Raw genomic sequence first — 24571 nt, 5'->3', positions numbered from 1 at the left:
ATTCCTTTCAGGCACTACTTCTCAGAGGACGTGCTCCATGTTTACAAGAGGCCAGAAAGCTAACTACAAGAAAATCCTTTGTTTCAAAATGGAAGAAATTTTCTTTGTGGTGCAAAAAGAAAAAACAGTCCCATTTTCAAGTGGGAATCACTACTGTTCTTTCTTGCGTAAGTTGCTGAATTCTGGCTTGGCATACTCTCCTGTTGTCAATCATCTCTCCTTGTCTGCCTGTAGACCCACCTCTTTCTGCATGCTTTAAGGTTAGACCATTTTTGAAATGTGTTCTCCACATTAGGCCACCAAGAAAGCCTGTTTCTTCTTGTGACGTGAAATACGTTCTGGAAAAACTGACCCTGGCACTTTTTGAGTCAGCTGCCAGTTCTTCCTTAAAGTTTATTACTTAGAAAGCTATTTTGTTACTGGCCCTTACTTCAGATAAGAGTGAGCTACAAGTTTTGATGGGTGTTCCACCCCTCATTGTTTTCCACAAAGATAAGATTACCCTTAGAGCTAGTCCTTCCCTCATGCCCAAGGTAGTTAAAGTTATCCTTGAACCAATCCATCCATTTCCCCTCCTCCTTTCCTTCTCCTCAGAACAGAGAAGTAATTGTTCATAAACTGGATGTGCATAGACAGCTTAGGTTTTACCTACACAAGACTACAGACATTAGGAAGTCAGACTAGCTCTTTGTGCCATTTCAAGAAAATAAATTGTGGATATTTATCAAATACTCTGCCTTACTGGCATATGGTTAGGGTAGTAGTGTCTTGCTTCCCTATCTCTGGCAGTCTGTCAAAGCTCAGAGCTCCTCCCCCTGCCTGCCTCCTGGTGTGATGGACCAGTCAACTGAGAATACAGGGATTGCCTTTCAGAGCCACAGACAGGACCCTTTGTTTTCTAGTGCCACAGTAAGAGAAGGCTCAGAAAAGACTGCTCTTTTCTCTGGATTTGTTTAGCTGGTGAGTTTAGATAATGACCCCTTTTGTGTTTTTATTTCCTCCTGCTTTTTCTACCATTGCTTGAATAGTGTTTTCTGCTGCTTTGACTGCTTTTGCCAAAAAGTGTTTAGGAAATTTAAATTATGCTCAGCCATGCCTGGTCTCCCTTGTCTGTGGATCATGCTGCTGTGTCCCCAGTGATATTGTCTAGCTAAAAGACTCTTCGTCAAACCCTGTCCCTTCAGTTAAGCTGGGCAAGTAGCTAGAATCTCAGGGATAGAAGCTGGCACAGTCCAGCATGGTAGCCTTTAAGGTGTTTATGTGGAAGTTTGTGTTGAGATGGATGTATAGTTTATATGAATTCGCTGCATCATTACCTACTGAGCAAAAAGTCTGAGTCAAGGATTTTGTGTCCAGTGTTTCTCAAGTGTCTAAACATGATTTAAAAAGTTCTAAAAATGTAGTGATGTCTGTATTGATAGGGAGGTATGCTTGGTTGCACAGTCAAAACGTTTCTGATGAGTTAAACAATGAGATTATGAATGCTCCTCTTGATTCTGATTATGTGTTTGGTACAGCAGCTAAATCAGATCTTTAAAATCTGGGATAGCAGAGGTAGACTGATGCAAGGAATGTCTAAAATGTTCCACATTCCCAAGTATCCCTCCATTAAGCAGGATAATTTTCAGCAGCTCGACAAACAGAAGTCCCAGCCAAACAAAATCTAAGGCACCAGAAGGAAAATGCAGGATGAGAATGCTGCTAAACCCAACAAGAGGGGTCCTTTCCCAAAAAGTATACCCCCACAACCTGTGACTATGCCTAGATGCAGCACCCATCTTTCCCATGTCCCCCTCTGGGTACCCCATCTCAAAAGTTAACCCTTAAAAAGGTGGCCTGGCCGTCACTAGTCTCCAACAAATGGGTGCTTAGCATTGTTGCTAGAAGAAGGAACATCTGCCTCAGTTTAAGGGGGTGTCCCCTCACCTGCTGGACCAGATGGATCTTTGAACCAGTCCCTTCTTTGGAAAGGATGAAAGGTTTCTACTCTAGAATTTTCCTGGTTCCCAAAAAAGAGCGGTCATGGAGACCATTGTTGGACCACATCATCATTGACTCTCTTTTTCCCATTTTTTACATGGGGTCAGGGTGTCATGTCACTTGTATCTATATCTTCCTATTCAGTGCCACTCTCCTACCTTCTTCAGCACTCTTGCCTGACTCTGTTGCAGGTCTTCAATCACACAATCCATGTACCTCTTTGCTGGATGCCCTCATTTTCTCTTGCCTTCTTCCTGTCTGTCCCAAATCGTCTTCTCCAGATTGTCTTCTGCTTTCCTGCACTTGTGCCCAAACCACTGTAATCTGTTCTCTTTGACCTTTTTTATAATTGCAACTACTTTGACTTTTGCTCTTACATCCTCATTTACTTGTCTGTCCACAGTGTGCATCCTACCACCTGTCTCCGACACTTCATCACCATCACCTCTAGCTTCCTCAACTGCTGTGCCTTTACTGCCCAGGTTTCTGTACCATACATTAGTACTGGGCTCACCTTTTCAGGTTCTTTGGCATTCTTCTGTCATGCACTACCCCTAACACACTGTGCCAATTGAGTGCAGACCCATTGATTCCAGCTTTGACCTCCTAATTCAGACTTCCATTCTCCTCAACTACCCCTCCCAGATACTTGAAGCTGTTAACCTGTTCCACTGTCTGTCAATTTTCAGCTTCTTCTTATTTTCCCTCATTAGCTGCCATTACAACTGTTTCTTCTGTACTCAGTTTCATCCCATGTGTCTTCAGTTTTGCATTCCATTCCCCTACCCTTTGCTTAAGTTCTTGCTTAGAATCTGCCTGTAATGCCACGTTATCTGCATACAGCAGCTTTGTTGACCTGTCCCCTCCAATCTGTTTGCTAGTGTAGTCCACCAGTATGAACAGCACTGGGCTCAGAGCTGAACCCAGATGCACATCCACTCCCATTAGGAACCCCTCTATAGGACCAAACACTGTTTGTACTTGCATCATTGGATCCTCGTACATAGCTTGCACTATGTTGGACCTGTCCTTTCTGAATACCATTGTCAAGGTCCTCAAGTTAAAGATGCTCACCCTGCAAACAGTGCTTCCTCTCTTGCTGGACTGTTGCTTCGTGGTTACCCTGGACTTGAAAGATGCATATCACCATATCCCCATTCCTTATCGCTTCAAGAGATATCTCAGATTTGTTTTGTTTGATTCACACTGAGTTCTCTGGCTTGCCCTTTGGGCTATCCACTCCACCTTGAGTGTTTACCAAATGCCTTGCTCCAGCAGTCTCCTGGTATTTACATCTTTCCTTACTTGGCTGACTTAACTGATCTGTGCAGAGTCTATATCCAGGTGTTTAGGATCACTAGAGAAGGTTTCAACCTCACTCTCCCAGCTAGGGTTCAAGTTGAATCTTTGAAACTCATACCTGACACCCTCGCAAAGACTCATCTTCCTGGTGTGCTTAATTAACTCTAACAAACAAATGGCCTTTCTTCCAGAAGACAAGGTCCTGTCTTACCACATGATGTTTTAGTAACTCTCCAGAAGGAACTTCACCTCAGCAAGAGAATTCCTAAAAATTCTAGGACTTATGACATCCATGTTTCTCATGATACCACTGGCTCATCTCCACATGTGGAAAATTCAGTAGTATGTTCGGAATTGTTGGACCTAGCACCTACATCCTGCAGAGTCACAGTTACTGGTACTGCCCCTCATCAGACAAGCGTTACATTAGTGGAGAGCACAGATGAGTATCAGTCCAGATCATCCCTTCTTTCCAGCCTGTTCCAACACAATCTGCCCAAACAGATTCATCTGACTTCACTTGGGAGCTGTGTCAATGGGAGTGCAAGTGCAGGCTACATGGGGGCCCAAAAACAAATGGCAGCACATCCCTATCAAGGCAATATTAGCAGTAATCCACACCTTGAAAGTCTTTCATCACCTATGGACTCTTGGTCATCTTCTAGTGGTTTTGGACAACACCACATTGATGTGATACCTCAACAAACAGTGTGGTACAAGGTCATACCCTCCATGCCGGTTGGAAAATGTGGCATGGGAGTTGGCTTTATGGCATTCTTTGACTCTTCACGTGTCATACATCTCATAAGATCAAAGTATTTTGCCAGATAAACTAAGCAAATCCTGGGCAGTGGTGATCCAGGATCTAGTCCAGATGTGGGGAACATCTCAAACAGATATGGTCTCTTCCTTTCAAAGCAAACAGCTGGAGAAATTCTGTTCCAGATATCCTTGCAGTCATGCTCAGAGGACAGACACATTTGCTTCCCTTGGACAGGAATGTTCCTGTACATGTTTCCACCTTTCATATGGTACTTCTGAAGGTTCCGAAAGAAATGTCAAAGGTCAATGTGATGACCCCCCCATTGGCCAAGGCGTCATGGTTCTCCCTTCTAGTGTTATTGACCAAGTGTAATTGCCACAAACTTCCTCACAATCTGGATTTGTTCACATAGTCTCAGGGCAACTGGTACACCACAATTTGGAGCAACTACAACGAACAACCTGGATGAGTCTTTTTTTTTTTTTTTTTTTTTTAAACAAGAAACACCTTTATTAAATTATCATGTATGACATAGGCCATGTTACATTTACATAAATTACAAATCATAGCGACACAGTCTCAGTTGCAAACATTATACATTCCAAACCATGTGACACAACTGTATCTGCAAATATACTGCATCACTTTTAACTTATCCAATCATTGTTAGTCAACCATTACATAGCTCATTCAAATCCTGCCTTCTTTTAAACCTCATTCCTCCTCTGCATGTTCCACAGTTCCCATTTGTTTCCTACGTAATTTGCTCCTCCCCTTTTCTAAAGCTCCCAGTTCCAGTTGCTTTAACTCTGTTACTATCTTCACTATTTCAGGTAAAGTTGGTCTAGACTTTGATTTCCATTTTCTAGAAATTGCTTTTTTGCCAGCCAACATAACTACACTCAGCAAGGCCTTAGTATGTCTAGGCAATTCCGAGTTTGTATCATAGCTCAAAAAAATAATTTCCCTAGTCACTCCAACTTCCTCACCCAGCGTGTCCAACAGAGCAGTGTGCAGGGAATTTTTAACGTCTACCAACTCCTTACACTCCCCAAAAATATGTTCCCAGTTACCTCTTTCGGCCCTATCACACCTCTAACATTTGTTGTCTACTTTAGGAAAAATTATTTGAAGTCTGCTTGGGGTATAAAATGCCTATGTAAGCACTTGCAGGCAAAGATCTGAAATATTCTAGATTTTGTTGCATATTTGGGAGATATACATACATCCCCCATTGTTTCTTTGTGAATTGCTTATCTAATTTCTCTTCCCAGTACTACCTAACCTCCTCTGATAGATTCTTAAAGTTAATCATTAAATATTTTATATGCTTTAGTAATTCTTTTCTTAATGGCAACTTCTATTCTAGATTCTACTAAAAACTTTACTAGTGCTGGTCTCTCATTTAGGAACCCCCTATTTCTTTCTCTTTGCCTCTACTCAGATGTCAATGCTTGATATGGAAGGCAATCTTTAGCCTGCAGTTCATACAAGTTCTTGGCATCTTCCCATTCTGTTGCCTTTGTTTCTCTAGTTATTTGCCCCCAGTACCTTGGTTCCTTTGCCAGTTTTCTCCAATACATCCCTGCCCCCTCGTGCATATTCTGTGTATCCCTAATTGTAATCATCCCTATCAGCAGAATCTCCTTTCTCCATTCCTGTGTTGGCTTAGTTCTTAGAAGACCTTCTGCTACTTTATGAATATAATAATCTATATGATTATTGTTCTCCTTAAAGGTCTGCATCCAAAATCCCAGTCTTTCCCTGTTACTTGAGCTTCCCCCTATTTCATCATAATCTCTTTCCATTTTGAATTATGGTTTTCTGCTTGTGCTATATATAGGAGTCTTAACTGTGTACCTGTGAAATACCCCTTCAAATCTTGTAATCCCAATCTGCCCTGTTCTACTGGAATAATCAGCTTATCCCACTTGACTGTTGTCATCTTCCCTTCCCAGATAGACTTTCAACTCTTTATTAATTGCTGTTCACAACTTCTCCTCTGGTTGATAAAAAAAAAAGTATGCCTGACCTGTGTACAAGACTAATGGGACTAAAAACATTTAACTGCTTGTATCTTACTATCCGTATTCATATAACAGAGCTTCCATTTTCTCAGTTTTTGTATTATCTTTTGTTTAGGCTCTTCCCATATATCCTTATCTGCTACACCAGTATAATTTTTAATCCATATTCCTAAATACTTCATTTTGTCATGTCTCCATAAATATGGATATTGCTGAACCAATTCATGTATGGGTACATAATTTACCGCTATTGCCTGTGTTTTAGCTTCATTAATTTTGTATTCCAAAAAGATTTGAAACTGTCTCAAAATGTTCCACAACACTGTAATGTCTTTCTGGTTTTGTCAGGTATAAAATATATCATCTGCAAATAGAGCTAGCTTTTCTTGATTGTTTTCTTGGCCAGTGGTTCTAAATATAATGCAAATAACAAAGGGAAAGAGGACACCCTCACCCGATTCCTCTGCTCAAGCAGAAAATTATCAGAGAGGACCCTACCCACTTCAATTTTCGCCTCCAATCCCTCATATATCCTCCTAATCAACCTTATAATTTTTTCAGGAAATGCAAATGCTTCCATTGCCCTGCTCGTAAAGTCCCAGCTTGCTCTGTCAAATGTTTTCTGTGCATCAAGACCCACCAACAACAGTGGTATTTTCTTTACATTCTGCTTCCCTCTGGATCATCAGTGTTCTGTTAATGTTGTTAAATGTTTGCCTCACCTCCATAAAACCACATTGATCCATATCTATCAGTTTTGGCATTAGGTTTGGCAATCTTTGTCATTATAGACATGAACACTTTATAATCCTGATTTAGTATTGAAATGGGCCTTGTATGAAGCTGGATTTGATGGATCTTTACCTCTCTAGTTATTTACAGCAGCCACTGCTTTCTTCCAGGATGTTGGTACTTCTCCTCTTAAAATACTGTTAAACCAAACCTCCCAGATCTCTATCAGTTTTTCCCTTCTAGTTTCCAAACTTTCAGAGGATACCATCTATTCCTGGGGACTTTCCTGTAGATTGGTTGTGCATCACAATTTTTTATCTCATCTCCTCCTGTCCTAACCATCAGTAATTGAGCCTCATGTACCTCTAACCTTGGCATATTTACTTTGTCCATAAACATTTCTATTTGTATCCTTTTCCATATGTCTCTGCATTATACAGACTTTCATAGAAATTCCAAAATATTTCTAATATCTCTACAGGAGCTCTTGTTACCTTCCTTGTTATAGGCTCCCTAACCTTGGTGATGGGCCTTTCTTTCTACTTTTTATTGCCTGAGTCATTGTACTAAATGTTTTTGTGCTCTAGTGTTCTTGTCAAAAAAGTTGCTTAACAGCAATCTTTCTAAACTCATGCTTAGCATTCTGCAATTGATCCTCTTCTTGTTCTGTGAGATCCCCCCTATTCTGCAATACTTTAGCATTTGTCAGTCCCTTGTTACTTCTTAACCATAGCTCCCTTTCTTTTATTTCCACTCAATTTTCAAACTCCACGTTAATTTTATCCTTCTCCCTAGCTATATTTTCTGAAGTAATTTCTGTCCTCGCAAATAGCTCCTGAATAATCTCCACTACCCAGTCCTTAAATTCTTCTCTTTTCAACAGATAGGCGGGAAAGCGCCATTGTCTCATTTTTATTTCATTACCCTAAGCTTTTATTTTAGTTATTACTGGTGCGTGATCTGAAATAGTTATTGGATGTGTGCCTAGCCAAGTTTTTATATCTTGGGGAACAATATGTAAATTCACTCTGAACTCCTATCACTGAAGGCACATCTTCCATGCCAAATATTTTCATAAATGTTCTTCAAACTCTACCCTCCTTTGTTATACTTTCCCTTCTGGGACCCCAAACACATATTCACTGCTGCAAATCAAATTCTAGTCCCCACCTATAAGTAATATTCCTTGCTGAAACTGATTATTTCTCCCTGAATTTTCTTAAGCTCCATTTTAGCAGTTTTAGGTAGAATATAAATGCATGCCAATGTAATCCTCTTCCCTTGCCAGTTGCCCCTTAGCACTACAAGTATGCCATTATTATCTTTTTTAGCCTCTTCTATCATTATTGGAGCTCCTCTTGCAATTAATGTAAGTACTCCTCTTTTCCTTTGTCCAAGATATTCCACTCAATAACCATTCCAAAACCTTTTTTTTAATCAAATTCACATTTTCAGATATTTCCAAGTGTGTCTGCTGTAGTATAGCTATTTGCACTCTACATTTCAATATAGTTCACTATTCTTTCTATTCTTTCTGTTTTGTATTTGTATGTGAGACTATTAACATTTAAAGGCATTATAGAAAGCACCATTGTATTCCCACCTTTTATGTGTAACACCTTTTTCTTAAATGTCTAGTTCCATATTTTGTGTTACATGCATACACTGTTTGGCAGGTTGAAATTTTGTGTAGTTTTTTGTCATATCCATTTCAGCCTATGTTACATTTTACAAAATGTTTTGTTTTATTGAAAGCCCTCAAAAATATCCCCCTATATATCCTCCTAATCAACCTTATAATTTTTTCAGGAAATGCAAATGCTTCCATTGCCCTGCTCGTAAAGTCCCAGCTTGCTCTGTCAAATGTTTTCTGTGCATCAAGACCCACCAACAACAGTGGTATTTTCTTTACATTCTGCTTCCCTCTGGATCATCAGTGTTCTGTTAATGTTGTTAAATGTTTGCCTCACCTCCATAAAACCACATTGATCCATATCTATCAGTTTTGGCATTAGGTTTGGCAGTCTTTTAGTCATTATAGACATGAACACTTTATAATCATGATGTAGTATTGAAATGGGCCTTGTATGAAGCTGGATTTGATGGATCTTTACCTCTCTAGTTATTTACAGCAGCCACTGCTTTCTTCCAGGATGTTGGTACTTCTCCTCTTAAAATACTGTTAAACCAAACCTCCCAGATATCTATCAGTTTTTCCCTTCTAGTTTCCAAACTTTCAGAGGATACCATCTATTCCTGGGGACTTTCCTGTAGATTGGTTGTGCATCACAATTTTTTATCTCATCTCCTCCTGTCCTAACCATCAGTAATTGAGCCTCATGTACCTCTAACCTTGGCATATTTACTTTGTCCATAAACATTTCTATTTGTATCCTTTTCCATATGTCTCTGCATTATACAGACTTTCATAGAAATTCCAAAATATTTCTAATATCTCTACAGGAGCTCTTGTTACCTTCCTTGTTATAGGCTCCCTAACCTTGGTGATGGGCCTTTCTTTCTACTTTTTATTGCCTGAGTCATTGTACTAAATGTTTTTGTGCTCTAGTGTTCTTGTCAAAAAAGTTGCTTAACAGCAATCTTTCTAAACTCAAGCTTAGCATTCTGCAATTGATCCTCTTCTTGTTCTGTGAGATCCCCCCTATTCTGCAATACTTTAGCATTTGTCAGTCCCTTGTTACTTCTTAACCATAGCTCCCTTTCTTTTATTTCCACTCAATTTTCAAACTCCACGTTAATTTTATCCTTCTCCCTAGCTATATTTTCTGAAGTAATTTCTGTCCTCGCAAATAGCTCCTGAATAATCTCCACTACCCAGTCCTTAAATTCTTCTCTTTTCAACAGATAGGCGGGAAAGCGCCATTGTCTCATTTTTATTTCATTACCCTAAGCTTTTATTTTAGTTATTACTGGTGCGTGATCTGAAATAGTTATTGGATGTGTGCCTAGCCAAGTTTTTATATCTTGGGGAACAATATGTAAATTCACTCTGAACTCCTATCACTGAAGGCACATCTTCCATGCCAAATATTTTCATAAATGTTCTTCAAACTCTACCCTCCTTTGTTATACTTTCCCTTCTGGGACCCCAAACACATATTCACTGCTGCAAATCAAATTCTAGTCCCCACCTATAAGTAATATTCCTTGCTGAAACTGATTATTTCTCCCTGAATTTTCTTAAGCTCCATTTTAGCAGTTTTAGGTAGAATATAAATGCATGCCAATGTAATCCTCTTCCCTTGCCAGTTGCCCCTTAGCACTACAAGTATGCCATTATTATCTTTTTTAGCCTCTTCTATCATTATTGGAGCTCCTCTTGCAATTAATGTAGTACTCCTCTTTTCCTTTGTCCAAGATATTCCACTCAATAACCATTCCAAAACCTTTTTTTTTATCAAATTCACATTTTCAGATATTTCCAAGTGTGTCTGCTGTAGTATAGCTATTTGCACTCTACATTTCAATATAGTTCACTATTCTTTCTATTCTATCTGTTTTGTATTTGTCTGTGAGACTATTAACATTTAAAGGCATTATAGAAAGCACCATTGTATTCCCACCTTTTATGTGTAACACCTTTTTCTTAAATGTCTAGTTCCATATTTTGTGTTACATGCATACACTGTTTGGCAGGTTGAAATTTTGTGTAGTTTTTTGTCATATCCATTTCAGCCTATGTTACATTTTACAAAATGTTTTGTTTTATTGAAAGCCCTCAAAAATATCCCCCTAAAACCTATTAATTAAATACTAACACTCAAAACTCTGTACATCTTCAGATATTGCAGTTTTACCCTCCTAATAGGAAGAAATGGCCCAAACTGACAGCCACACTCAGACTTGAGTTAATTTAAAAGAAAGGTTATCCATGCCAAGACACATGGTGCAGCCTGTGCTTCTACCAAGTGTTTTTTCTTATCTTTATAGCTCTCCCAGCTGGGAAGACTCCGGAATGCTTTCAGAGAACATTATCTCCTCGCCAGTTTCTCTCTTCTTTTTTACCACAGCAGTCACTGTCAACCACACTGTAACCAATTTCTCTTTATCAGATTGTCTCCATGGAAACATGAGAACCAGACAGTCAATTTCTCTTTATCAGATTGTTTCCGTGGAGACATAACGGCAAGGGCCAGATTCAGAATTTCTACTAAGCATACATTTTTTTGCTAGAAAAAACTCATAATATTCACTATTCTTTTTCATTTACTTACTGTCTCTTAAAACTTACTACATCAATCTAATATCTTTAATCCAGTCATTCCCCCATGCAAGATGAGAAAAGTCACATTAGTTTTTCTTTTGTCATGCTCTTTTAATCAGATTTTTTTGTTTGACATTGCTAAACAGTTGCAGAACTTTCCCTAGTCAGCGTTTCTTCCTTATTTTTTGTAGCTGATTTTTTCCAGGTGCTCTGTATTTCTTTTTTTACCCATAAACACAAAGGTCTACTGCCTTCTCTGGTGAGTTTCTGTTTTCTCATTGGGAGAGCTAGAGTTAAGCTGTTACTCAATGTGCAGCCATTTTGGAAGTCCCCAAGTAGTTTTTTGTTGTTAGTGGTCACTGCTAAGTTTTTTCACAGCTATACAACTGTGGAGTTTAAGTAGAGGGTTATCACTGCAACAACAGTGTGTTTTTTTTAAATCACAGTGGCTTTTTCTTATTGTGATTAGTAATTTAATTGTGCTGATTTCTGTTTTTTGTGGTCCCGATTGATTGATTGACTGAATGTGTTAACCAGGATATTGCACTGATTAACATTGACCAATTTCACGCATAACCCAGGAGCTTAGAGATAAATATATATGCAAGACAATGAATAGAAGGTATTGTGCAACAATGTGAAATGTGTGCAAAAAGAACAATTCTGTATACAGTAATGAATAGCAACATATGGACAGTTACGTGCATATGAACAATAGACAAGAGGGGTGGGGACAGGAGTGGTGGGTGTAAGTTAAGTTGACTGTGTGAAGATGCAGGAAGCAGGAGATCTGTAGACACATATTGAATTAGGAGGACAATAAAGTCAAGAAGGCAAAGAACAGAACATGTAGGGCGAGTTAGATAATGTGCCCCAAGTGAGGGCAGTTGCATTTCACCTTCATGTTGAGATGGGCTTTTAGCTGGCATGGAATATGGAATATTTAGTGATGGTTTTATAACGGAGAGGAGTGGTTTCATACTGTGTTACAAATATATGCACATGCAATAATACAATATAGTTTTAGCAACAGTAAACTATATTATCATCCCACTAGAAAAATATATATAGTATGGCTTAAATAATTTCTAACTTTCAAATTTTCTTAAATGTTTTAATATGGGGCTGTTTTCAGACTGTTTCTCAACAGCTGCTGACACCTTGAAGATGTCTGTACACACTCCAGTTTCATATTTGGTATAAGTTGTATTGCAGTGTTTTCTCAATGGTTTACTCACTAAGTCACTTGTCTACTCTTGTATTTTCATGTTTTTGCTAATGCAACAAATATAGAAAAAAGAATTCCTATGTGGAATGGGTAACCATGTCACATCAGGAGGTTGCCATAAATTTGTAACCAACGGTAGTGTCACTCTAGATTGCTGATCCAGTGCCTCTCCTCAGAGAATTTTTATTTTTAACTCTTAGCATATGGTGGACAGAGAAACTTGTTTGGAATCAGTGGGCCCACAACATAAGCTATTTTAGGAGGGCAGATCAGTATCATATTTCTTTGTAAAGGAAGAAGTGTTTACAGTTAAAAGTGGCATTTTGCTCGTACTGAAATTATGAATATAATGTTTTGTGCTATAAATTGGCACCATATACAGCAAAATGGAATGAACTGTCAAAACATTTTTTCATTATGTCAGTAGTGATTGTAACAAGGAGAGATGCACAGGCTCAGTGTTAAATAAACCCATCATGCATTACATCCTGATGTGCTATTTTCTGATACTTCAGAGGTCAGTTGCTCCTAAAATGTGAAACTTTCCTGGAGGATTTTATTTCCATAAGAATGTTTTGATTTAAGTAGTGCCCCACCTCCAGCCCCATGCAGATGTTACTAGTTCCTGATGATATGTTAAAGTCATCATGCTGCTCTTTGGGGCATTTTTTTATTTATTTTATTTTACAGGCAAGTGAAATGGACCTCTTGAGTCACTTTTGCTTACGTCATGCTTCCAAATAAAAACTGGAATATTAAAATGTATAGAGAAGATGAGGTAAGGAAACGCATCATTTTTGCTACCACAAAAATGTTAGGAAGTCCTGCATAGCTGGTGAAATGACTTGAGCTCAAAGAATAGTTAAATGCCACAAAGGGACCTGTTATGCTTTGCTGTGCATCTCCAACTGAAGGGAGCATTCCCCAGGTAGATGTATATTGTTAGGACGGTTTACTGCTTTATTTATTTTATTTGTTTATTTATTTATTTTATTTATTTAAACTCCTCTGTATGCCGACCATCAGCCACCTGAGATCCATGTAGCCTGTTAGTGATTTCTCAGCAGCCCACCTATTTTTGTGTGAGGCAAGAGCTGATCATAGGTCTGTCATCCAAGCAAACATCAGGGTCTACCCTCAAGTCCCAGGCACTCCTAATACCCATCTGCAGCTTCCAAAGCATGCTAGCAATGCCACTTTATGGGGGAAGAGCACATGAGCTTCCCTGCAAGACCGTTCTTCAGACCAGTGCAGCCAGACCACTGCAGCACATCCTTCTGGCCCGGACTCCATGAGCTGCACCACTCTGAGATTCCACTGGGTGTTGCCCACATGGCTAGCCAAGCCACCTCCCTCCCCCCAGGATGGACAACCCATTTACTACTCACTTCAGTCCTCCTACCCTGTGCCCATTAATTCATTACTTGTCAACTGGGCCACAGTTATGGCTTTATCCCTCTAAGCCATTTGTGTGTGTGTGTGTGTGTGTGGGGGGGTGTATTCCATTACTGTACAATAAGATAAACTTTCATGAGGTGATGCACACATGGATATACAGCCACTGAAGGGATGGCCTTCTTGCACATATGCTACTGAGCACCTGTAGAAGGGCCAGTGCACATTAATGGGTATGCAGTCATGTGAATGAGCACAACTGGATATGCACAGATGGAGGGAATATGTTTTCTGGGAGGAGCTTGTGCACAGATATATAACCCACGTGGAGATGAGATACTAACATATATACACTTCCAGGGGATGTATAGTATGGTTTCCCAGCACTTGGTCAAGTGTAAAGTGGATGAGCTAAAATTTGTTGATTTCTGTTCCTCAGTTTTGAACTGCTTGGTCATTTGTTGCATAAAGAATTACTACCAGTGCAGTTTCTGTGCACTAGCAGAGATTCCAAATGTTTGGACTTTTCTTTTTTTCCCTGCATGGACTTGAGACTTTTGGAATTACTAAGTGGGGTATACACTGAGATTGTCCTTTACAAAAAAAAAATCTTTGATGTGCTTTAGCTTTGATCATTTTTAAATATCTGAAATTTCAGTATAATGAGACTCAACAAAATGTAGGGGATGTGGCTAACAATACTCAGATATGAAAAATAAGGCAGGTTATACAGATGGGTATGCAGCCAGCTGAATGAATACTAGATTTTCACCTACAAAGAAGGTGATATAACAGTGTTTGGAAATGTACAGAGAACAGATACACGGTGGAATGTGCACATGTGGGGAAACCAGGACAGAGTGCTGTGAATCCACAAGGTCATATATATTCACACACACATGTACATACATACACATACATACATACACACTGGCAGAAGCTTGGGACATGGAGAGGGGTCCTGGTATTCTAATGGAGTTAACAAAGCTGAGGGCTTTGTGCATCCTTCGGAATTGGTCTTTGTAGTGGCACAACCACTGATGCAGCTGCAAAAGGAGATCATTTTCAGTCTTTTTTGTCCTTCATCCTAAAGACATAAAATACATCTGGGCACTGTTTCAGAACAATAAACTTATGCAGGATTTTCATTAAAAGAAAGTCTTCTAAGATGTGACATAGGTTCAAATGGATATGACAAGAAACAGCTGTATAAAAGATCAGGCTGCCAAGCATTTATGTGTGCATGTAACACAAAAGCTGAAACTAATCATTAAAAAAGCTGTTATACATAACAGGTGGGAATAATAACTTCTGATCATAATAGCACTGCCCATATTATCTTTAAATGTGAATGCTGTCACAGGTATATAGAAAAAACGAAACAGTAGTGAACTATGTTAAAAATGCAGAGTGTAAATATCTGAGCTCTACAAGAGACATATTTGAACTGAACATGTGAATTTGATAATAAAAGGATTTCAAGATGGTTATTGAGTGGCATATCTGGGGATAAAGGAAGGCAGGAGTACTTATATTAATTGCTAGAGGAGCTGCAGTAGTGATAGAAGGGTAAAAAGAGTGGCAATGGTAGATTTGTAGTAGCAAGAGGATATTGGTAATGGAGGAGGATTACACTGGCATGTATTTATATTCCACCTATAACTGCTATAATGGAGGTTAAGAAAATTCTGAGAAAAATCATCAGCTTTCAGCAGTGGAATTTGATTTGCAACAGTGAGGATGAATCTTGGGGGGGGGGTGGCTAGAAGAGAAAATATAACAAAAGCGGGTAGTTGAAGAAATTTATGAAATTATTTGGTAGTGAAGATGTGAATTCAGTAGTAAGAGCTCAGAGAGAATTTACATATTCCCCAAAGTACAAAAACTGGACTAGACTAGAGAGAAATTATATTTCACAGAAACGTGCATTTAATTGAAAGTTTTGATATGCATTCGATAACTATTCCAGATCATGCGTCAATAATAACTAAAATAAAAATGCAAGATATAATGAAATAAAAAGTGACATTGGCGCTTACCCACCTTTTACCCAGAGAGGAATTGGTAGTGGAAATTCAGAAGTTATTAGGGAAGACAGAAATTTCTTCAGAAAATATAGCTAGGGAGTCGGATAAAATGAAACTGGAGTTTAGAAATCTGGTAGAAATAAAGAGGTATGGTTAAGTGGTAACAAGAATTATTTAGAGGGACTGACAAAGGATAAAATATTGCAGAAAAGGGGTAATCTCACAGAACAAGACGATGTGCAACTGCAGAGTGCTAAAGAGAAAATAAGGGACTACCTAGATAATATGCATAAGTTTAGAAAGATTGCCATTAAGGGCAAGGTTTTTGATAACGCCAGAAAACAAAATCTTTTAGCACAACGTCTCAGGAAAATAAGAAGTCATCCTGTAGAGGTATTAAAAATATTTTGGAAATTTTCAAAAAAATCTGTATAAAGCAGAGAAATTTGAAAATCAAGAAAAAGCACCAGTGGAAATGTTTATGGAAGAATTAGATATGCCAAGGTTAGAGGTAGATGAGGCTCAATTACTAACAGGCTAGGAGGAAATAAGACAAAAATGGTGATGTATAACCAATCTACAGGAAAGTCCCCAGGAATAGATGGTATTCCTGTGGAGGTTTAGAAGCTAGGAGGGAAGAACGTGATAAAGATCTGGAAGAAAGCTATGGTGACTGTAATACCTAAAAATGGTAAAAACCCATCAGATCCAGCTTCATGTAGACCCATTTTTATTCTAAACATGATTATAAAGTATTTATGCCTGTAATAGCTAAAAGAATGGCAAAGGTAATACCAACATTGATAGAGTGTGGTTTTGTGAAGGGAAGGCAAACATTTGACAACATTAATAGAGCAATGATGATCCAGAGGGAAGCAGAATGTAAGAAAATGCCACTGTTGGTGGTGGGTCTTGATGCAGAAAAAGCATTTAACAAAGCAAGCTAGGTTTTTTTGAGCATGGCAATGGAAGCATTTTCATTCCCTAATAAAATAATAAGGTTGCAAATTTAGAGTGGGTGGAGGTTCCTCTCTAATAAGTTTGGTTTCAGCAGAGGAACCAGGCAGGGGTATCCTCTTTCCTTTTTGTTTGTGTTTTGTTTAGAACCATTGGCAAAGAAAATAAGGGACTCAGAAATTCAAGGATATAACTGGTATGGTAATCAAGAAAAGTTGGCTTTATTTGCAGATGATGATATTTTATACCTGATAAAACCAGAAAGGGGCACTTCAGTGTTGTGGAACATTCTGAGACAGTTTAATGTCTTTTGAGAATACACAATTAATGAAGATACAAAAAAGACAATATTTGTAAACTATCTACCCACACTTGAATTAGTTCAGCAATACCCACATTTATGGGGACATGATGAAATGGAGCCCTTGGGAATATGGATTAGAAAAGATTATGTTATGGCAGCTAGGGATATGTGGGAAGAGACCAAAAAGATAAATCAAAAACTGAGAGAAGCTCTTTTATGGATATGGATAGCAAGACACAAGCAATGAAAATGTTTTTAGTCCTTTATTTTATGCACAGGTCAAGCATATTTTTATCAACCAGAGGAAAAGTTGTGGACAGCAATTAAGAGTGGAAGTTGATCCTTCCATTAGAACAAGGTGATTTGGGATTACCTGATTTTTAAAGGGGGTATTTCAGAACTACACGGTTAACACTCCTATACATAGCACAATTAGAAAGCTATAATTCAAAGTGGAAACTGGAAAGGGATGATGGTGAAACAGGGGTAAAGCTCAAGAAATAAGGAGAGACTAAGATTTTTGATGCAGATCCTTAAGGAGAATAACAATAACCATAGAGAATATTATATTCATAAAGTAGCAGAAAGTATTCTAAGAACTAAGCTGACAAGGGGATGGAGAAAGGAGATTCTGCAAATGGGGATGATTGCAATTAGGGGGTACAGAAAATAGGCAAAAGGGGGTTGGAATTTACTGGAGAAAACTGGGAGCAGATAACTAGAAAGGGAAAGTAATAGAGAGAGACCAAAAAGGTATTTGTACTGCAGTCTAGAGATTTCCTTCCGTATCAGAGTATAGGCAAAGAGAAGGGGATAGGGGAATCCTAAGTGAAAGACCAGCAATGGTAGAGTTTTTAGTAGAACCTAGAACAGAAGCTGCTGTTGAAAAAGGAATAATTAGTTGCACCTATAACATATTGCATAACTGTTAAGAATCAATCGGAGGAGGTTGTCCGGACCCATTGATGCAGTGTTCTTGATCTTAGAGAGAGCATTAAGGACCTGTTCCTGGGTAAAATTGGAGCTGAATTTATCAGCAAGGTTTGCTACATCTTCTGGCTCAGTTTGGGTGGCTCCATTTATAATGAGCTCTGCACACAGTTGTGTATTGCCTTTGAGGTTGCGGACATAGCCAAAGAATGCTTTGTGGTTTTCCTTGTCCTGGGAGGCCAAACTTAACTCAAATTTCACCTTGCTAGACATTATTTGTCCTCTGCGTTGTTTTGTTTAGTTTAATTAGAGTGCTTTTATCCTGCTGGGTGGTGCATCTCCTAATTTTTGCCATGGTTTTCTTCCTCCTGTTATACATCCAGTTGATGTTTTTTGTTTTTTGAGTTAGTTCTGTACTTCTTCCTGGTGGGTATAGCTGCCTCTGTACAGATATTAACATGCTTGTACAGGGTTTCTGTGAACAGTTCTGCATAGGCAGAAGTGTTCTCAGGGTTTATAAGGGCTTGAAATTTTGCCAGGTTCTCACTTAATAGCAGGAGGTTAGCCTTAGGATAGTTCCTGAATATCCCCGGTTTAGCTGGGGGTCCAGGTTTTATTTTTACTTCAAAGGAGACCATTTTGTGGTCTGACCTTACCAGGGAAGGCATTACAGTAGGGGCTGTGCAGCACTCTCCCATATTAGTGAGGACCGGATCCAGTATGGTTGCACCCCTGGTTGGTGTATTGACTATCTGGTCCAGGGAGTTTGTGTTTACAAAATCCAGGAATCTCTGTGCATGTACTTTTGATGTCGTATATGATTCCCAGTTAATAGTGGGGTAATTAAAGTCACCCATGAATATGGTATTGGGTTGGATAGTTAGTGTTCCTAATAAGTTTAAATATGTGGTGTGGTGTGGCACTGTTGGTGTGTTGTCTGTGGATTTAAACCATGTCTATGAGACCACACAGACATCAGCATTCTCTAGGGTAAAGAGCTTCCAGGGAGTGGAGATTTTTGTTAAGGCTCCTAGCATTGAGCAGTAATACCTTTAGATTTTCTTGGCTTTGATTTGCTATGTTGGAAGTACTTTCAGTTAGGCATTGCCTAAAAAAGGCACTATGGGAAAAGACAGTGTTTTAGCTAATATTCAAAAGCCTAGAGGGGAGAGGTGCAGACCATCCCTGGCAAAGCAGGGTGGTCTGTTGACCATCTCCTTCCATGCTGACAAATATTGCACCTCCTTAGAATGACACCGAAACTAAGCCAATTATTAGAGTCAATCATCTTTTGTTCATACTGTGGCTTCATCCTTGGAGAAGGTAAAATGCTGCTCAATGCTAGGCTCATACCAGCCTGAGACACATATTCTGAAAGCTCTATGATGTCTCTCTTCATATAGTCTAGGGAGGTACATCTCGGGTCATTTACTCCCACTTGGATTATGACTGAGTCATATTGGTAATTGTTTGACCCAAGTGTATGTGTAATGTGGAGGATCCTAGCCCCTGATAAGAAACTGACCTTAACTTTCTCCTTATTCACCCTGGTGAGAGGGACAACAGTCTCTCACAATGGAGTCTCCAATGACTAGAATGTTGGATTGTGTGGTGACTTGCATTATGGGCTTAGAGGCAGAGGCTCCATGAGATGTAGCTCTGTGTTAATGTGGGTGTTGTTTTGAAAGAGTGAGTTTGGGACTGCTGAGGGTATTTCTTATGTGTACTTTGTCTAGGAAGTCTTTCTGGTTTAGAAAGGTTACATGTAAGTGCCTTAGTATATGTGGATCTATATGTCTGCTTTGAATTGTGCGTGATGGGTGTGCAGCATGTGTACTACTGACAACCTTATTGACATTAGGAGTAGTTTTATGTGAGAACTTTGCCTCCAGTGATGTTGTATAAGTACATCTCTCACATACCATATCAGTTTGTTTGAGAATTAACTGGTTGTCAGTAAACATGAGACAATTTCTACATTGCCTCAGGATGCCCATATCCACCAAGCTGGTAACAGAGACGGTAGGGAAGTTCATATCTACGGCAACAGACCCTTTTTTATTGATTAGACTGTTGGAGTGAGAATATCAATTACTGTCAGGAGTATCCGGTTTGCAACTATGTGGACAGTGCTTGTCATTGCAAGCTAGTTGTCCTGTGTGCAGCTAGATATTGGAGAAATTTCAATTGTGCTTTTACTGGTAAAATGTCACTCAAGGTGTCTGAGTCTGTACAGAGCACTGCCAAACACTTGAGGGGAAACTAATATGTAGACCTTGAAAATTTAAGGATGAAGAATTTAGACAGATATTCTGAAGTTAGAAAGCAATCCGGCAGTACTTTATGAAAATAAAGAATTTGCGTGTCATGAATGATGAAAAGAGGGGAGTCGCATGAATGGCTACTACTAATGCTGGTCTCGCCACAGCTTCACTCTGTACTCCTTTGCTTCTTCTCTCACCAGAAGCGAAATGTTAGCTCCAGTCCCAAGAAGAGAAGCAGACCACAGCCTGTTTTGTGATCCACAGTCTTGTCCCAGATGATGCAAGTTTCTGTAGGCTTGTAACCTTTTTCTGGTAGATGCCTCAAATAGCAACCAGACCAATCAGGTACGTTAAGCACAGACACTCACTCTCCAACCAGAGTCAGGAATCGATGCACTCTGCTCCTACTCTCACCAGGATCAGAATATAAGCACATATTCCAAGCTGTCACCTATAAAGCAATTTTTATGCTTTCTGGTGATCAGCAGTCTCCAGGAAATAATGTCACTGCACTCCTCTCACCAGGAGAAAACAGAAGCACTAATCCCAAGATGACTACTGAGAGGCAGAATGTTGGCTCTCCAATAACTGGTGGCCTTGCAAATAGATGCTTAACGGTAAGAAAAAGAAAAAAATGGTTTATCCTAAACACAGCTAATTTTATATCCCAAGCAGATTCCAAAGAAATTTTCCTTGGGTAGATACCAAATGTTGGAGGTCTGATGGGGAATTAGAGTTAATTGGGAAAATATTTTTTGGGAGTGTAATGAGTTGGCAGACTTTAAAAATTCCATGCAGACTACTCTGTCTGAAACACTAGGTGAACAAGTTGGTGTAATTAAAGAAATGAGGTTGACAGCAAACTCTCCTTCGACCACCATATTGCCACTGTGTGCCATTGTCCTTCTGTATGGCACATCTCATTACCAAGGGTTTTGCATCCAGGAAGAAAGACTATACTCTTCCCTCATTAGACCAGTAATCGAGTATAATGCCCATTTGGCATGTGCCTCACTACACACCTGCAACAGCTGGAGAGGCCACAGAAGTACCTCACATATAGGATCCTAGGCATTAAACACATGTCCAACACGGACAGACTCAAAAGACTCATATCACCTACTTAGAGGCGATCTCTGCCTGACTTACAAAGCCATGTCTGACCCAGCTCTGTTAGAAATGCTACATCTGAAGAAATCCCAATCCCTCTGCACCACACACTCCAGAGACCTCAACCTCATTACCACAATCAACGAACATGCTGGAGCAACAGGTTCCTCACCCAGAGACTGCCCATGCTCTGGAATAGACTTCCCATACATGTCAAGCAAAGCACCTCGCTGTCCCTCTTCAAGAGAAATCTTGATGAGTGGATGGGTAATAGAAATTCACCATGGGGATCACTCCAGTGGCTGTACTTGATAGAGGCACTGGGAACTAACGTTGGGTGGCACGATGCCAGGGCACTTCTATGTGCTAGGCTTGTAAAGGCTCCAGGGCCATTAGCCTAGCACACACCTATGAACCTAAATGATTTTTTTGAGCTGTGATACAGAACCAGAATTGCCTAGACATGGTAAGGCCTTGCTGAGTTTAATTCTGGTGGCTGTCAAAAAAGCAATTACTAGAAAATGAAAATCAAAGTCTAAACCAACCGTACTAGAAGTAGTGAATATAGTAACACAGATAAAAGAACTGGAAGCGGGAGCTTTCAAAAAGGGTAGGAGCAAATTACATAGAAAAAAATGAAATTGTGGGAACAATACATGGCAGAATAACATTTTGGTGGAAGATTGAGGTTTAAGGGAAGGCAGGAATTAAATAAGCTATGTAATATTCTGTATAACAGATTATATGTGATATATATTTGTAATTGAAAATATGTCATTATGGTTTGTTTTCTTTTCTATAAATGTATGATTACCTGTGTCATAAGTGATCATTCAGTAAAGCTTGTTACAGATCCCCCATCATGCCCCAGGATTCCCACTCTTCATTTCTTAAGATACTGGAAAATATTAAGGTACAACCCAATACCTTAATTATGGGCGATTTCAACTACCCCACCATCAACTGGGAAAACTACTCGTGTACCAACTCATTTGCTCAACATTTTCTGGAATTCATAAATTCCAGTGCCTTGGATCAGCTTGTCCACACCCCCACCAGGGGCAGCAATACCCTAGACCTGGCCATTACCAATATGGATAAGATGGGCCTTTCCACGCCAGAGGTGAACTCCTCGCTGGTCAGATGCGACCACAAGCTAATCACCCCAGACATCCATATCCCACCCCCACCCCCATTATGGAAATCACCATCAAAAAATACTCCAGAACCAACTTCATGCTTCTTAAGATAGAAGTGGCAAACTTCACGACACCTATGCAGATGAAAAATATAGGTACGACTGCTGAATCTTACACACATGCACTGTATAAGCACATACACGAGTGCATGGATCGTGCCATCCCCAACAGAACCAAGATGCTATCCTCCAAGAAAAGGAAGCCCATCTAGTGGTCCCCTGCCATAAACAAATTCTACAACAGAAGGATGAAGCTGTTGCAAAAAAAGAGTAAAATCCCCAGATTGGAGGAACTCCCTGTTCAGCCTCTGCAAGAAGCTGAGATCCCTCATAAAAACCTCCAAAGCCAGTTATGAAAATAAAATCGCCACTGATTCCAAAGACAACCACAAAGCATTCTACAGCTATGTCAAAAATCTCAATGGCAACACTCCAATCTGCTCTGAGCTATAGCACAATGGCACTAAATCTGCAGAACCAACCGATATTGCCAACATCCTGGCAGACAGGTTCCGTGCTAACATTACCCCCTCTCACCCTCCAAAGGGCCTATCTTAATACTGGAAGAATGCAAAGCTCCGGTAATAACAGATGAACAAGGAAAGACTGCACTCTCCAAAGCCAAGAACACAGCATCCATGGGACCGGACAACATCCCAGGCTGCGTACTGCACAAACTACAGAACGAACTGGCACCCCACCTAAGTACCATGTTCAATCATAGCCTCGCCTCAGGCTATCTGTCTACTGAATGGTGCACAGTGACGGTTATCCTCCACAAAGGGAGTGCCACCACGGATCCTGGAATCTACCGCCCCATTAGCCTGATAAGCCTGGTCTGCAAGGCCATGGAACGTATCATCTTGGAGCTTATAAACAAAGACACAGGTAACCCCCAAACCCTGGATCCCACACAGTTTGGGTTTGTAAAAGGTAGATCATGTCTACTAAACCTGATTGACTTCTTTGAAACCGTCACCAGAGCCGTAGACGAGGGCAAGGTAGTGCACACAGCCTATCTTGACCTCGCCAAGGCTTTTGATACCATCCCCCACTCTGGAATTGTAGATAAACTCACTAAACTGGGCATAAATCCCAATGTCACAAGATGGATGGCCAGCTGGCTCACTGACAGAACCCACACAGTAAAAGTAGCCAACTCCAAGTCCGACGTCACACCAGTGACAAGTGGAGTACCACAGGGTTTGGTCCAGGGTCCTCTCCTCTTCGGCATCTACTTCTCTGAAGTGCAGGCCAACACAGAAGGTCTTTGGCTAACAAAGTTTGCAGATGACTGCAAACTGGGAGCCATAATAGAATCACCTAATGATGTGGACATTCTACAAAAGGGCCTCACAGAGGCAGATGCTTGGTGTCAAAGTCATGGCCTCAAGCTCAATACCAAGAAATGCATTGTCATCCCCTTTGGGAAAAACTCTGTACCCATGAACTACCACATAGGCGGTAGCTCACTAAACACCGAAAGTGTGATGAGACCTCGGGACACAGGTGGACAGTAGTCTCTCCTTTGATAACCACATCGCCACAGTAGTCAGGAAATCCTTCTACCTCATCACAAAAGGGTTCTCCTCTAGAAAAAAAGAAGGTCATTGTTCCTCTCTACTCATCCCTCATCAGACCCATTATAGAGTACAATGCCCCATTTGGCATGTATGTCACAAGACACCTACAACAATTGGAAAGGCCACAGAAATACCTCACTAAGAGGATTACTGGCCTCGAAAACAGATGCCATAAGCACAGTCTCAAAAAACTCCAGCTCTACTCCGTCGCATATCACCTACTCAGAGGCGATCTCTGCCTAACATACAAAGCTATGTCAAACCAAGAGCTGTTGGACATGCTACACTTAAAGAAATCCCAATCTCTCCGAACCACATGCTCCAGGGACCTAAACCTTGTCACCACAATAAACAGAACATCCTGGAGGGATAGATTTTTGTCCCAGAGACTTCCCATACTCTGGAACAAATTACCCATTGATGTCAAGCAAAGCTTCTCATTGGCCCTCTTTAAGAAAAATCTTGATGACTGGATGGGAAATAGAAAATTCACCCCAGGGATCACTTCTGAGGCACTGCTCCACAGGAGCAAAGGACAAAAATTTT

General features: G+C 40.0%; 1 protein-coding gene across 1 annotated transcript in view; it reads left to right on the top strand.

The window, feature by feature from the left end:
• ZNF76 (zinc finger protein 76) overlaps nucleotides 1-24571 on the top strand; it is an 870184-nt gene that overhangs the window by 679688 nt on the left and 165925 nt on the right. The gene's annotated exons all lie outside the window — the stretch shown is intronic.

Source organism: Protopterus annectens, chromosome 7.part0 (assembly GCF_019279795.1).
Source record: "Protopterus annectens isolate FY-2018-M chromosome 7.part0, PAN1.0, whole genome shotgun sequence".
In the NCBI taxonomy this organism is placed as follows: Eukaryota; Metazoa; Chordata; order Ceratodontiformes; family Protopteridae; genus Protopterus; species Protopterus annectens.
Note: the sequence above shows the minus strand (reverse complement) of the source record. Positions and strands in the feature narration are given on the sequence as shown.